This window comes from Dendrobates tinctorius, unplaced genomic scaffold (assembly GCF_039654945.1).
Source record: "Dendrobates tinctorius isolate UK_male_01 unplaced genomic scaffold, ASM3965494v1 ptg000154l, whole genome shotgun sequence".
In the NCBI taxonomy this organism is placed as follows: Eukaryota; Metazoa; Chordata; class Amphibia; order Anura; family Dendrobatidae; genus Dendrobates; species Dendrobates tinctorius.
In genome coordinates, this window is record NW_027361821.1 from 4429164 (window position 1) to 4444452 (window position 15289).

The 15289-nt window shown below is 40.0% G+C and overlaps 1 protein-coding gene across 3 annotated transcripts in view; it reads right to left on the reverse strand.

Moving 5' to 3' along the window:
- ATP1B4 (ATPase Na+/K+ transporting family member beta 4) overlaps window positions 1-15289 on the reverse strand; it is a 170399-nt gene that overhangs the window by 25738 nt on the left and 129372 nt on the right. The gene's annotated exons all lie outside the window — the stretch shown is intronic.

Genomic DNA, 15289 nt, shown 5'->3' on the forward strand with positions numbered 1-15289 from the left:
GTGTTGGCAACCTTAAAATTGTTCCAGAAAATGAAGTATTTCTCCCAGTAAATTATTGCTATCACAAATGTTTTGTTATGCACATGTTTATTTCCTTTGTGTGTATTGGAACAACACAAAAAACAAATAGAGAAAAGGCAAATTGGACATAATTCCAAACAAAACATCAAAATTTTTTGGCACCTATCCAAAATTGTGGGTAAACAACTTTGTTTCAAGCATGTGATGCTCGTTCAAACTCACCCGTGGCAAGTAACTGGTGTGAGCAATTTGAAAGTCACACCTGAAACCAGATAAAAAGGGGAAAAGTTGACTCAATCTTGGCATTGTGTGTATGTGTGCACCACACTAAGCATGTAGAACAGAAGGAAAAGAAGAGAACTGTCTGACGACTTGAGAATCAAAATTGATGAACAGTATCAGCAATCTCAAAGTTACAAGTTCATCTCTAAAGATATTAATGTTCCTTAGTCCATGGTACGCAACATAATCCAGAAGTTTACAACTTATGGCACTGTAGCTAATTTCCCTGGACGTGGACGGCAGAAAAAAGATGACTAATGTTGCAATAGTCCAGATGGTGGATAAGCAGCCCTAACCAAATTTCAAAGAAATTCAAGCAGTCCTGCTGGCGCAGGGTGCATCAGTGTCAGTGCAAGCTATCTGTCGAGCTATCTGTCGAAATTAAACGCTATGGCAGGACAGAAAGGAGGACCCCACTATTGACACAGAAACATAAAAAAGCTAGACTGAAGTTTGCCAAAATGTTCGTGAGTAAGCCAATATCCTTCTGAGATAGTGTCTTGTGAACTGATGGGACCAACATAGAGCTTTTTGTTAAAACACATCATTCTACTGTTTGCCGAAAATGGAATGAGACCTCAAAGAAAAGAACACAGTACCTACAGTTAAATATGGTGAAGGTTCAAACTTGTTTTGGGGTTGTTTTGCTGCTTCTGGCACTGGGTGCCTTGACTATGTGCAAGGCATCATGAAATCTGAAGATTATCATAGGATTTTGGGACACAATGTAGTGGCAAGTATCAGAAAGCTGGGCTTTTGCATCCTCAGTCATGGGTCTTCCAGCAGAACAATGCCTCAAATATATTTCAAGAAGCACCCAGAATTGGATGGAAACAAAGCACTGGAGAGTTCTTAAGTGGTCAGCAATGAGTCTGGAACTAAATCCCATTGAACACATGTGGGGAGATCTTTTAATTGCTGTTGGGAGAAGGCACCCTTCAAATATTAGACACCTGGAGCAGTCTGCAAAAGAAGAGTGCTCCAAAATTCCAATTTAGAGGTGTTGTAGACAGTTATAGGAAGTGATTAATTGCAGTGATTTATTCCGAAGGGTGTGCAATGCAACTAAATATTAAGTTGAAGGTGCCAACAATTTTGTCTGGTCTATTTTGGGGATTTTGTGCTAAATTATGTCCAATTTGCCATTTTCCCTCTGTTTTCTTTTTTTTGTGTTGTTCCAATGCACACAAAGGAATTAAACATGTGTATAACAAACATGTGCCATTGCAATAATTTTCTGGGGAAAATATTTGACTTTCTGGAACAAGTTCAAGGGTGCCAACACTTTCAGCCATGACTGTACAGTATTACAATATATAAACACTAAAGAGAGAAAGTATACAAGAAATAAAAAAAAACCCATCTCCTTTTCTTTGACCTTGTTTTGTGTGATATTACAATAACAACTGAAAAATGTATATAAAAATAATTTCTGTGTGTCTCAAATGCTCAGCTATGTCGCCTTCCTTCTTCTCATTGCCCTGACTGTGGCTGTAAGATAACTGACTGCAGCAGAATCCTCCCAGCTTACTAAGCTCCACCCTCTTGATGTGTCCCACCCCAAATAACCACCAGCTGAAGATAGAGCAGATCAGCAGGAGACTAAAGGCCCCGTTACACATAACGATGTCCCAGCGATCCCACCAACGATCTGACATGGATGGGATCGCTGGGAGATCGTTAGGCTGATCGCTGGTGAGCTGTCACATAGACAGCCCCTCCAGCGATCAGGACCAGCGAGCAAGCTGGTTTCTAATGTAAACATCGGGTTTCCAAGGTAAACATCGGGTATCTAAGAGCCGCGCCTCCTGGATACCCGATGTTTACATTAGAAACCAGCGTCCAGCGTCGCTGATCGCTGGCCTCTCGCTGCCACACGTAGCGATGCGTGCTGGCCAGTGGGAGACCAGCAATCAAAAAATGGCCCAGGCCGATCGAGCACGATCAGCAATACCCGGCAGGGGGGGCCAGTTGCTGATCCCCGTCACACACAGCGATCTCGCTGGTGAGATCGCTGTAGCGCCACAAAATCAGCGATCTCGCTGGCGATATCGCTGTGTGTGACGGGGCCCTAAGATATGCTGTGTGCAGATTGTTCTCTGCAGTCAACAAGACTCTTAATCTCTAATATAGCTAGAGATGTGTCCTTCTGGCGCTTGCACAGTGTTGCGCAGGAATCAGCGCATGCCGCACTACGGTGTCAACATCTCCAGGACATCGGAGAGAGAGAGATAAAAATGTACCAATAAATGCTTGCCCCCCGGACGTAAAATGGGTTCAATAGCTAGTTTTTTTAATGAGGAAAATACTGAAAATTAACAGTGTGACAACTATTTATTGAATTTATTGTATGATTTAATTTATTGTTTAATTTAAAAAAATACTACATTAATTCTAGTATAATTCAACAAATAATTATTACATTTGTTTTTCTATTATTCCGTAAATACTAATTCAATTTACCGTTTAATTCCATGACTAATTTCTAGATTTAGTGTTCTTTTAACACATCTCACGGTTTGCATTTATGATGCAAATATGTCACAAATTGTGCAGCTTTCTGAGAAACCCAATGCTGATGTCCACATTTATATGTGGTGACGTCTGGTTAAAGGGAATCTGTCATCAGGTTTTAGTTACCCCATCTGAGAGCACCATAATTTAGGGTCATTGCACGCTGTGTGGTTGTGTCTGCTGAAGAGCCGTCAGGACGCAGCGCTGATTCTTCCTTCCCTAGAGGAGCAGGACAGGACGACCCTGTGCCTGTATCCGGGCTTGAGGTGTCTGCACTGTGTAGTGAGGAGGTGGCAGGATGCTGTCCCCCTCCTGGCAGGGCCTAGAGGATTCTTGTCTTGTATCTATTTTTCTATGAGGCATATAGATTTATGGCGGCTGCTTGAGCCTATAAACAGATCGGTGTCAGTCAGTGCAAATCGCCCGAGCATCACCCGATCTGCGAAGGACTTCAAAGCAGCTGCCATAAATATCTTTGTGCCTCAAACAGAGGGACAAACAAGACTAGTCAGTATCTGACCCCGGCTGCCGGACACCGCGGGTGAGGATATATTTCTTTCCCTCTTCATACATATATATACTAAATACCAACAAGTCTGACACACCCACATGATTAAGTAACCATGCACTGGTGGGATTCTAGTAGCCCATCACCAAATATCATAAAGACCAAAAGAAAGGATGATCAAGGGGCAATATAATCATGTCTAAAACTAATACAAGATTAAAATCATATAACCAATTACTGGTACAGATAGATTAGTGCAAAGTGTGAATCACTCAAAAACACTCAACTACGCTTAGGTCCGAGGTAGTGGACACCCCAGATGAAGCAAAGGGGTTAAACAGGCACTGTAGTATAGCATTTAATATCTATTAACCTCGGTAAACACCATATATTGTCAAATAGTCAAAGTGCTGCTGTATGGCTAGACTGATACATACATCTCATAATGGTGACATTAAATTGTACTTATAAATTATTTCGATGATTGTGCCTTCCCTGCATGCTCTTTAGATTATGGCCATTATGAGATGTATGTATCAGTCTAGCCATACAGCAGCACTTTGACTATTTGACAATATATGGTGTTTACCGAGGTTAATAGATATTAAATGCTATACTACAGTGCCTGTTTAACCCCTTTGCTTCATCTGGGGTGTCCACTACCTCGGACCTAAGCGTCGTTGAGTGTTTTTGAGTGATTCACACTTTGCACTAATCTATCTGTACCAGTAATTGGTTATATGATTTTAATCTTGTATTAATAAATTGTGTTTTATACATGATTATATTGCCCCTTGATTATCATTTCTTTTGGTCTTTATACATATATACACTGTATATATATATATTGTAATGTGTTCCTGTAACCGGGGTTAAGGTCCTATCAGTCCAGTGTCTGTGTCGTCTCATATAAATCCAAGGTGACAAACATGAAAATCCCATTATAAAGGTTTTTATGAAAAAAGAAAATACCCACAAAGTTGAGGATAAATATATGCATGGTCAAAATTGTTGCTACCCCTCGTTTAATGACAGAAAAACCCACAATGGTCACATAAATAACTTAAATCTGACAAAAATAATAAATCAAATATCTATGAAAATGAACAAATGAAAGTCAGACATTGCTTTTCAACCATGCTTCCACAGAATTTTTAAAAAATAAAACCCATGAAATAGGCCTGGACAGAAATGATGGTACCCCTGAAAATATTGTGACAAAAGGGACATGTTAAATCAAGGTGTGTCCACTAATTAGCATCACAGGTGTCTACAATCTTGGAATGAGTGAGTGGGCCTGTATAGAGGGCTACAGATACTCACTGTGCTGTTTGGTGACATGGTGCGTATCACACTCAACATGGACAAGAGGAAGTGAAGGAAAGAGTTGTCTCAGGAAATTAGAAAGAAAATTATAGACAAATATGTTAAAGGTAAAAGTTATAAGACCATCTCCAAGCAGCTTGATGTTCCTGTGAATACAGTTGCACATATTATTCAGAAATTTAAGCTCAATGGGACTGTGGTCAATGGTAAAATTAGGAGACAAGAAAAGCTTCTAAACATATTAAAGGTGAAATTTAAGCTCAAGGAACGTCAGTGTCAGATCCCACCATCTGTCGTTGCATGAGCCAAAGTGGACTTCATGGGAGACGACCAAGGAGAACACCATTGTTGAAAAAAAAAAAAGTTATAAAAAAGCCAGATTGGAATTTGCCAAACTACATGTTGACAAGCCGTAAAGCTTCTGGGAGAATGTCCTATGGACAGATGGGACAAAAGGGAACTTTTTGGCAAGGCACATCAGCTCTATGTTCACAGACGGAAAAATGAAGCATATCAAGAAAAAAACACTGTCCCTACTGTGAAGCATGGAGGTGGCTCTGTTATGTTCTGGGGCTGCTTTGCTGCATCTGGCGCAGGGTTCCTAGAATCTGTGCAGGGTACGATGAAATCTCAAGACTATCAAGGGATTCTAGAGAGAAATGTACTGCTCACTGTCAGAAAGCTTGGTCTCAGTCGCAGGTCATGGGTCTTGCAACAGGATAATGACCCAAAACACACAGCTAAAAACACCCAAGAATGGCCAAGTGGAAAACATTGGACTATTCTGAAGTGGCCTTCTATAAGACTTGACCTAAAACCTATTGAGCATCTTTAGAAAGAGCTGAAACATTCCATCTGGAAAAAGCAACCTTCAAACACGAGACAACTGGAGCAGTTTGCTCTGTATGAGTGGGCCAAAATACTTGTTGAGAGGTGCAGAAGTCTCATTGACAGTTACAGGAATTGTTTGATTGTGTGATTGCCTCAAAAGGTTGTGCAACAAAATATTAAGTTAAGGGTACCATCATTTCTGTCCAGGCCTATTTCATGAGTTTTATATTTTTTTAAATTCTGTGGAAGCATGGCTGAAAATCAATGTCTGACTTTTATTTGTTCATTTTCATAGATTTTTGATTTATTATTACTTTTGTCAGATTCAATTCATTTCTGTCACCACTGTGGGTTTTTCTGTCATTAAACAAGGGGTATCAACAATTTTGACCACGTGTGTATATATGATAAAGAGCCAAATATAAGAAAATAGAAACAGCCAGTAGGTGCGTATAGACAATCACATATGTATACTCAGTCTGGACAACATGGCCCCCAATGGGGGAGAAGGGGAGAAAGAGAAGACATACTGGGGGGCACAGTTTCTTCCTTACATTGTGATATTTTACCTCCACCTCTTTCTTCTGCTTCCCTCTTTATTTCTGTCCCCTCTTTAGAGTCTTGTTTAGACAAGAGTATTCCTTTTAGGGTTACCTGGATACATTCAGAAACCTATACCCATATGATGGACTCTATAAGCACTTGCTGTTTTTTGCTGTTTTTTTTCTGCAAGTTGCAGCCCACAGAAAGGGACAGAGACCAGAATCCAAGGCATGGGAGCTAATACAGGGGCCATTACACAACATGGGATCTGATTCGGAGTCCATTGGACATAATGGGGGCTAATTCGGGGTCCATTATACAGTGTTGGAGCTAATGCAGGGGCCATTACACAGCTTGATAAAGGATAGAATCTCCAGCGCTGGACTTCAGTTAAAAATACATCATTTATTGTAAATTTTTAAAATCTAACAGAAAAAAATGTGGATAAGGACATACAGGCAGATGGGGTCTCTGGTGGTCTCCAACCAACGCGTTTCGACCTAGAGGGTCTTACTCATGGTTCACACTAGACCAATACTGACGACTACAAATAGTACAAAAACTAGTAAATCACAGGTGTTGGACAAAAGAATTAATGAAAATAGGGAGTGTCCCTACCAGTTAACTCTTGCAAACACTCAGCCTAATGTGGAGCTGAAACAAAAACTAGTCGGAAAAACAGGAGAAAAAAAAAAAAAAAAAAAACACTAATAAAAAGATATCATAAGAATATAATAACAATCACAAAAATTATCAGAATAACCAGAATTGAATAGGACTAAGTAGAATGTAAATATACAGAAGAAAATATCAATCTAATTGCAATATTAAATCAAGTCGTTTGTTCAGACCTAATGGTACTCTTGTATTTAATTTAAAAATCCAAAAGGATTCACGATTTAATAATTTTCTCCTGAAATCACCTCCCCTAGTAGATCTATAGACTTTCTCTATTGCTATAATTTTGAGACCATCAGTTTTACCTCCATGAACAGTTTTACAATGATAAGAAACTGCTGAAATATTATAATTACTACTAGTAGCTTCTGACAAGTGTTTCCTAATTCTCTTTTTAAGAGGTCCTATTGTACAGCCTACATATTGTAGGTTACAAAAAACGCATTCAATAACATATATTACTCCTTCTGAATTACAATTTATGTGAGACTGAATAGGGTATGATATGCCAGTAACACTAGAAGTGAATCTGCTGGTTTTAACCACATAGTTGCAGACTTTACAGGGATGATGTCCACATTTGGAAAAGCCTTTATATGACAACCAAGTATTATTTTTAGTTCTCCTATTGCTGATAAAAAGACTGGGGGATAAGATATCGCTCAAAGCAGGAGCTTTCCTGGCTATGTATCGTATCTGGGTATTGTCCAGAATTTGACCAAGTTTATTATCATTGTGTAAAATAGGTAAATATTTTTTGACAATGTCCTTTATCTTATTGAATTGTGGACTGTACATGGTAGAAAAACTAACTATAGCACGGTCATAATTATTACAGGGGGCCCGTGTGCGATTCTTTTTCTTGTTAGCAGTAACTCCAGTGTGTACAAGGCTCAAAGGAGATTCATTCAGCAGGGTGTGTCTATGGATCCTGCTGACAATATTATCAGCTTTCCTTAGCATCCAATTAGCATATCCTCTGTCCTTAAGTCTAGAGAGGGTTTTGTTTGATTCTTTAGCAAATGTTATAGGTGAACTACAATTTCTTTTTAACCTAATTAATTCTCCCACTGGAATGTTTTTAACCACATGCTTGGGGTGACAAGAATAAGCTTGTAAAATTGAATTTGTATCTGTGGGTTTTCTGAAAGGAAAAACGCAGACCTTTTGGCTGTCAGAATTCACAGACAAAGTCACATCCAGATAACTGATAGAAAAATCTGACACTGTAAATGTAAATGAAAGATTAAAATCATTCATATTAATATAGCTAATGAAATCACTAATCCCTGAGATGTCTCCCTTCCAAATCAAAATCAGGTCATCTATAAAGCGGCCATATAATTGTATATTTTGTGAAAAGGGATTATTGTTACATAAGATATATTTCTCTTCCCAAACAGCTACTGTAATATTAGCTAAAGCTGGGGAACATTTACCCCCCATACTTACTCCTTGTTTTTGTAAGAAAAAAATTCCATCAAATGAAAAATAATTATGTGAGAGAAGAAAGGAAACTGCATCCACAATGAAGGATTGAATTTCTATCACATATGTGCTGTATTTGTCCAAAAAGAATGTGAGACTAGAAATAATCACATTGTGTGGTATGGACGGGTATAAACCCACCACATCACAAGTAATCCATGAATATTCTGGTGACCAATGATAATCATCCAAGGCAGAGATTAACATTTTGGTATCTCTGATATATCCTGGAAGATCAATGACCAAAGGTTGTAGGTAATGATCAACCCACTCTGCCAATTTCTCTGAAAAAGACCCTATCCCCGAAATTATAGTTCTAAAGGGGGGGGGGAACAAATCCTTGTGGATTTTAGGAAACGCATGATAAATGGGAACCACAGGGTTCTTGATATTAACATAATCATAAATTTTCTGTGTTATGGCCCCTGTGACTAAACCATCGTTTAATAATTTCGACAGATCACACTGAAATTTAGACGTGGGATCACTAGAAATCTTGGAATAGGTAGCAGAATCATTCAAAATGCGCAGATTTTCTGAATAATACAGACCAGCATTAAGCACGACTACTCCACCCCCTTTATCTGCCTGTCTCACCAGAATGTCAGCATTATCTTTTAACTCTTTCATAGCTGCTCTCTCTTGTGCTGTTAAATTGTCATATGTCATTTCTGTTATTTTATCAAGCTCCACTAAATCTTTCTCTATTAGTTCTTGGAATATATCTAGAATGGCAGGTCTAGACTGGACTGGATAAAACCCTGGATTGGGCATTTTAAAGAGATCATTTAAAGTCCTATTTTTTGGTAAGGAATGTGATTGTAAGTCTCTAAGAGTGGAATAGCCTATAAGATCTTTAAAAGAAAAATTTCCATAAGGAAAAATTAACTCAGGAATATTTGTAGATCCAGACAGTGACAAGGTCTCTGAAGAGGTGGACTGGTAGTCAAAATGACATTTCAAAGTTAAATTTCTGGCAAACTTATTCACATCTAGAAGAGTCTGATAAATATCAAATTTGTTGACTGGACTAAATCCCAAGCCTTTGCTCAAGAGAGTCATATGAGCTTCTGATAGGATATAGCTTGAAAGATTTATTACAGGGCATGTTGATATCTCCTCTTGTTTCTGAAGTGGTAGTTTCTTTTTATGTTTCCTCCCCGCTCTTCTCCGTCGTTTTTTGATCTCCTTACAATAATTCCATCACTACGGATATCCTCAGAATGATTAGTGTTAAAGGAAGCATCTAAGAACTCTTCTGATGTATTCAGATTAGAACTGGAAGACACTGTTGAATCATGAGACCTGGTGAAGCTGACCCTGCGATCTCTATGGTGAAAGCCTGAAAAACCATGCTGATATCGTTTTTTACCTTCTTGAAAAGGACGGCTTTTCTTCCAGGAATAGACCTGGTTCAATTCAAAGTCGCGTTTGTCTCTTGTGAATTTACTGCGTTTTATATCTGCAATATATTCTTCCAGTTTGGAAAGATTTTTTTCATTCTTGAATTAAATTTGTCAAAGTCTTTCACATTATTGTGTTTGTTCAGAGAAGTCTGCATCTTAGTGATCTCTTCTTTAACACAAGTCATCTCCAGTTCCTCATATTTAATAATCAACTCCATTAATTTGAAAGAACTTTGTGTAAGAATCTGCTCCCACTCTAATCTGAAAGTGTCTGAGTAGATGAAGGTAGGTCTTTTATTCAGTCTCAATCCCCTAGGGATAAGTTTTTTCGTCAGATAAGATTTTAGAGAGGTCATGTCCCACCATAATCTGGTTTCCTTATTTTTCCGATTTTCCAGTTTATTAAAAAGGTTTTCTAAAGACTCTACCTGAGAGACCCCACTGCTCACATTAGTAACATCATCTGTAGAGTCAAAAATGGCTGCAAAGATATGCTGCCTATTTCTGTCCAAATCCATGTCCATAGAATTAGTGTTTACAAGCGTCCACAACGATTATAGAGTAAGGGAGCAGGACTAGATCATAAATATAATTATAGAAGGATAGGGAAAATGAAGGGAGGTCAGCTCACCAGTCTCGGTTGCGATCCATAATCCTCCTGCGCACGGAGTCACCTTGATCAGGGGTGTTGACTGAAGCAAAATAAAGGATAGAATCTCCAGCGCTGGACTTCAGTTAAAAATACATCATTTATTGTAAATTTTTAAAATCGAACAGAAAAAAATGTGGATAAGGACATACAGGCAGATGGGGTCTCTGGTGGTCTCCAACCAACGCGTTTCGACCTAGAGGGTCTTACTCATGGTTCACACTAGACCAATACTGACGACTACAAATAGTACAAAAACTAGTAAATCACAGGTGTTGGACAAAAGAATTAATGAAAATAGGGAGTGTCCCTACCAGTTAACTCTTGCAAACACTCAGCCTAATGTGGAGCTGAAACAAAAACTAGTCGGAAAAACAGGAGAAAAAGAAAAAAAAGGAAACAAAAAAAAAACACTAATAAAAAGATATCATAAGAATATAATAACAATCACAAAAATTATCAGAATAACCAGAATTGAATAGGACTAAGTAGAATGTAAATATACAGAAGAAAATATCAATCTAATTGCAATATTAAATCAAGTCGTTTGTTCAGACCTAATGGTACTCTTGTATTTAATTTAAAAATCCAAAAGGATTCACGATTTAATAATTTTCTCCTGAAATCACCTCCCCTAGTAGATCTATAGACTTTCTCTATTGCTATAATTTTGAGACCATCAGTTTTACCTCCATGAACAGTTTTACAATGATAAGAAACTGCTGAAATATTATAATTACTACTAGTAGCTTCTGACAAGTGTTTCCTAATTCTCTTTTTAAGAGGTCCTATTGTACAGCCTACATATTGTAGGTTACAAAAAACGCATTCAATAACATATACTACTCCTTCTGAATTACAATTGATGTGAGACTGAATAGGGTATGATATGCCAGTAACACTGGACGTGAATCTGCTGGTTTTAACCACATAGTTGCAGACTTTACAGGGATGATGTCCACATTTGGAAAAGCCTTTATATGACAACCAAGTATTATTTTTAGTTCTCCTATTGCTGATAAAAAGACTGGGGGATAAGATATCGCAGCAGATTCACTTCCAGTGTTACTGGCATATCATACCCTATTCAGTCTCACATAAATTGTAATTCAGAAGGAGTAGTATAGGTTATTGAATGCGTTTTTTGTAACCTACAATATGTAGGCTGTACAATAGGACCTCTTAAAAAGAGAATTAGGAAACACTTGTCAGAAGCTACTAGTAGTAATTATAATATTTCAGCAGTTTCTTATCATTGTAAAACTGTTCATGGAGGTAAAACTGATGGTCTCAAAATTATAGCAATAGAGAAAGTCTATAGATCTACTAGGGGAGGTGATTTCAGGAGAAAATTATTAAATCGTGAATCCTTTTGGATTTTTAAATTAAATACAAGAGTACCATTAGGTCTGAACAAACGACTTGATTTAATATTGCAATTAGATTGATATTTTCTTCTGTATATTTACATTCTACTTAGTCCTATTCAATTCTGGTTATTCTGATAATTTTTGTGATTGTTATTATATTCTTATGATATCTTTTTATTAGTGTTTTTTTTTTGTTTCCTTTTTTTTCTTTTTCTCCTGTTTTTCCGACTAGTTTTTGTTTCAGCTCCACATTAGGCTGAGTGTTTGCAAGAGTTAACTGGTAGGGACACTCCCTATTTTCATTAATTCTTTTGTCCAACACCTGTGATTTACTAGTTTTTGTACTATTTGTAGTCGTCAGTATTGGTCTAGTGTGAACCATGAGTAAGACCCTCTAGGTCGAAACGCGTTGGTTGGAGACCACCAGAGACCCCATCTGCCTGTATGTCCTTATCCACATTTTTTTCTGTTCGATTTTAAAAATTTACAATAAATGATGTATTTTTAACTGAAGTCCAGCGCTGGAGATTCTATCCTTTATTTTGCTTCAGTCAACACCCCTGATCAAGGTGACTCCGTGCGCAGGAGGATTATGGATCGCAACCGAGACTGGTGAGCTGACCTCCCTTCATTTTCCCTATCCTTCTATAATTACACAGCTTGGAAGCTAATGCGGGGGCCATTATATTGCCAGGGAGCTAATGTGGGGGCCATTATACAGCCTGGGAGCTAATGTGGGGTCATTATACAGCCTGGGAGCTAATGCGGGGGTCATTATACAGCCTGGGAGCTAATGTGGGGGTCATTATACAGCCTGGGAGCTAATGCGAGGGTTATTATACAGCCTGGAAGCTACTGCGGGGGTCATTCTACAGCGTGGATGCTACTGCTGGGGTCATTATACAGACTGGGAGCTAATGCAGGGGCATTATACATTATGATAGCTAATCTGAGGACCATTATACAGTTTGAAGGCTACTGTGGAGGCTAACATACAGCATGGGCGCTACTGTGGGGGCTTGTAATGTCCCTGCCAGCATCACTGCATGGATTTCCATCTCCCTTCAGGCAGATACACCATCTTACTTACTTCTCTGGACCATGCTGTGAGTTCTGCCCTCTGCCTGCTCCATGCTGTGGACCTCATATCTTTGCTTGCTGCATACTTCCCGCCTGTATGCTTAGGGTGGCACTTCCTGAGTCTTATAGAGACAGTGTCCACACACCTAATTTGGGCCCAGCCTATTGCCAAGAGGTATCGGGTACTTAAGGCATCTCCACCCACAGGGAGATGCCTGAGCAACAAACTCTGTCAGTCTGTACCTTGCTACTGAGTTGCCAGGTCCTGTCCTACTTTCGGCCTCCCTGGGGGCTGCATTCCCAAGTCTGTTTCTGTGTTCTTAGTGTCTTGTTTTCTGCCTCCCTGGGGGCTGCATACCCAGGCCTGAATCCCGTGTCTTGAGCTTGTTCCCGTGTCCATCCTTGTCTGTACTAAGTCCGTTTCTTGTACCTGTTTGTGTCTTTGTCTGTTTCCTTCCCTACTCAGCTGTGTGTAGCCTTGTATCTACTCCTTCTGCTCTGCTCTCCGCTTCACACCCTGCGGCTCTACTCTGCTCTCTGCTTTGCACCCTGCGGCTCTGCTCTGCTTTCCGCTCCACACCCTGCGGCTCTGCTCTGCTCCCCGCTCCACACCCTGCGGCTCTGCTCCGCACCCTGCGGCTCTGCTCTACTCTCCACTCCGCACCCTGCGGCTCTGCTCTGCTCTCAACTCTGCACACTGTGGTTCTGCTCTACTCCCGTTCTGCACCTTGCAGTTCTGCTCTGCTCCCGTTCCGCATCTTGCAGTTCTGTTCTGCTCCCATTCCGCACCTTGTAGTTCTGCTCTCATTCCTGCGGGTCTTTGTTCTTCTAGTCTGAACTGGTTCCTAACAGTCCCTTTCCCTGCAGTCTGAACTGGTTCCTACCTGTTCTGTTATACTACTCGTACCTGCCTGTGTTCCTGCCCTACCCGTTCTGGTTCTGGTTATTCCAGTCTGATCCGTGCCCGCCTTGCTGCCAAAGTGCCAGCTGTGCCCGCCTGCCAGAGTTCCAGCTGTGCCCGCCTGCCTGCCAGAGTGCCAGCCGTGCCCGCCTGCCTGAGTGCCAGCCATGCCTGCCAGAGTACCAGTCGTGCCCGTCTGTACTTGCCCGCACCTGTCATTAGTGTCCTGTTCCCTGTGAGATCAGCTGCTACAGCCAGACACTGCCCTGGAGTGGTACCTTGCAGCTACCTGCCGTACAAGCCTGACCTCACCACTAGAGGCTCCAGTGAACACCAAGGTAGCTGCTTAGTCATGCCCCTCCAGGTAGTCTGGTTTGTGGCACAGTGAGGCCACAATCCTTGCTCGCGCCATTCAGTCTGGGCGCGAGCGTTACAGGGCTGTGAAACTGTGGTCTCACAAAGGAAGCAATATCACTATGTACGGGGCACAATGATGGCATTATAATGTGGGGAAGTATGAGGATTCCTGCTTTTGTATCACTCAGTAAGTGCAGTAATAGGGACACAGCAGCAGCTCAGCATTGAGGTATCAGCAGGATATGGAGTTTGTGCAGGTTGGGAATAGATGGTGATGGGGCTGGAAATGTGAGAAGTCAAATGTGTCTTTGTTGTAATCTCTGCAGACGACTTGTGGATGGAAGTTGTTATGTCGGTCTGGGTCAAAGAAAAGATGGGAAAAGAGAATGATTCCATCAGAAAGAACATCAGCTGTAAGTCACTATCTGTAACTGTACTGTGTTCTCTTATATGTTCTGCAGGACTGGTATCTACCACTATAAGGACACTATATGGAGGTAGTGTTGGTCTTTGTGTACTGATTTATTTTCAGTTACAGCAGGATCATTTGCTGAGGTTCCCCTATATCTATGATTAAAGTGTGCCACCATAGTTGTAATCAGGGGGTTAGGGGGTCACTCAGATGTTTCGCCGCCCCGAGCTGAAACCTTAGTTACGCCTCTGAACTCCACCCACACCACTGATTGTCAGCTTTCTCTGTACATTGTGTATTGACAGAAAGCTGACAATCAGTGGTGAAAGCAGGTCATACAGAGCTCATGAATATGGAGGACTATATGGCAACATGTGACCAGTTCTTCAGCTGATAGTGATTTTATCAAAACTACAGCAAACAGCCCAGTAAGTGACACACTGCTGGAACCAGTGTCTCTGCCCTGATACTATATGGCAAAAAAATTGGTGACAGCTTCCCTTTAAGCCTTTCATTATTCTGTATCCATGTTACCAGACATTGTTAAACAAATACAAAAACTTTTTAAATGAGATTGTTAGTTTGCTATTGATTAGCATCTTGTTTACAATATTTTTATATACATCTTGCGTTGTAAAATACTCATTGGCAGTTATTGCAAATACTTGATTGCAGTTGTTCCTGCTAAGGGTGACCCAACCAGTTATTAGGTTTAGGGGACAATCACGTTTTCACACAGGGCCCTGTAGGTTTGGATTTATTTTTCCCTTAATAATAAAGACCTTTATTTATAAACTGCTTTTTGTGATTCCTTGTGTTATTTTTGTCTAATATTTACATTTGTTTGGTGATCTGAAACATTTAAGTGTGACAAACATGCAAAAGAGTAGGAAATCAGGAAGAGGCAAATACTTTTTCACATA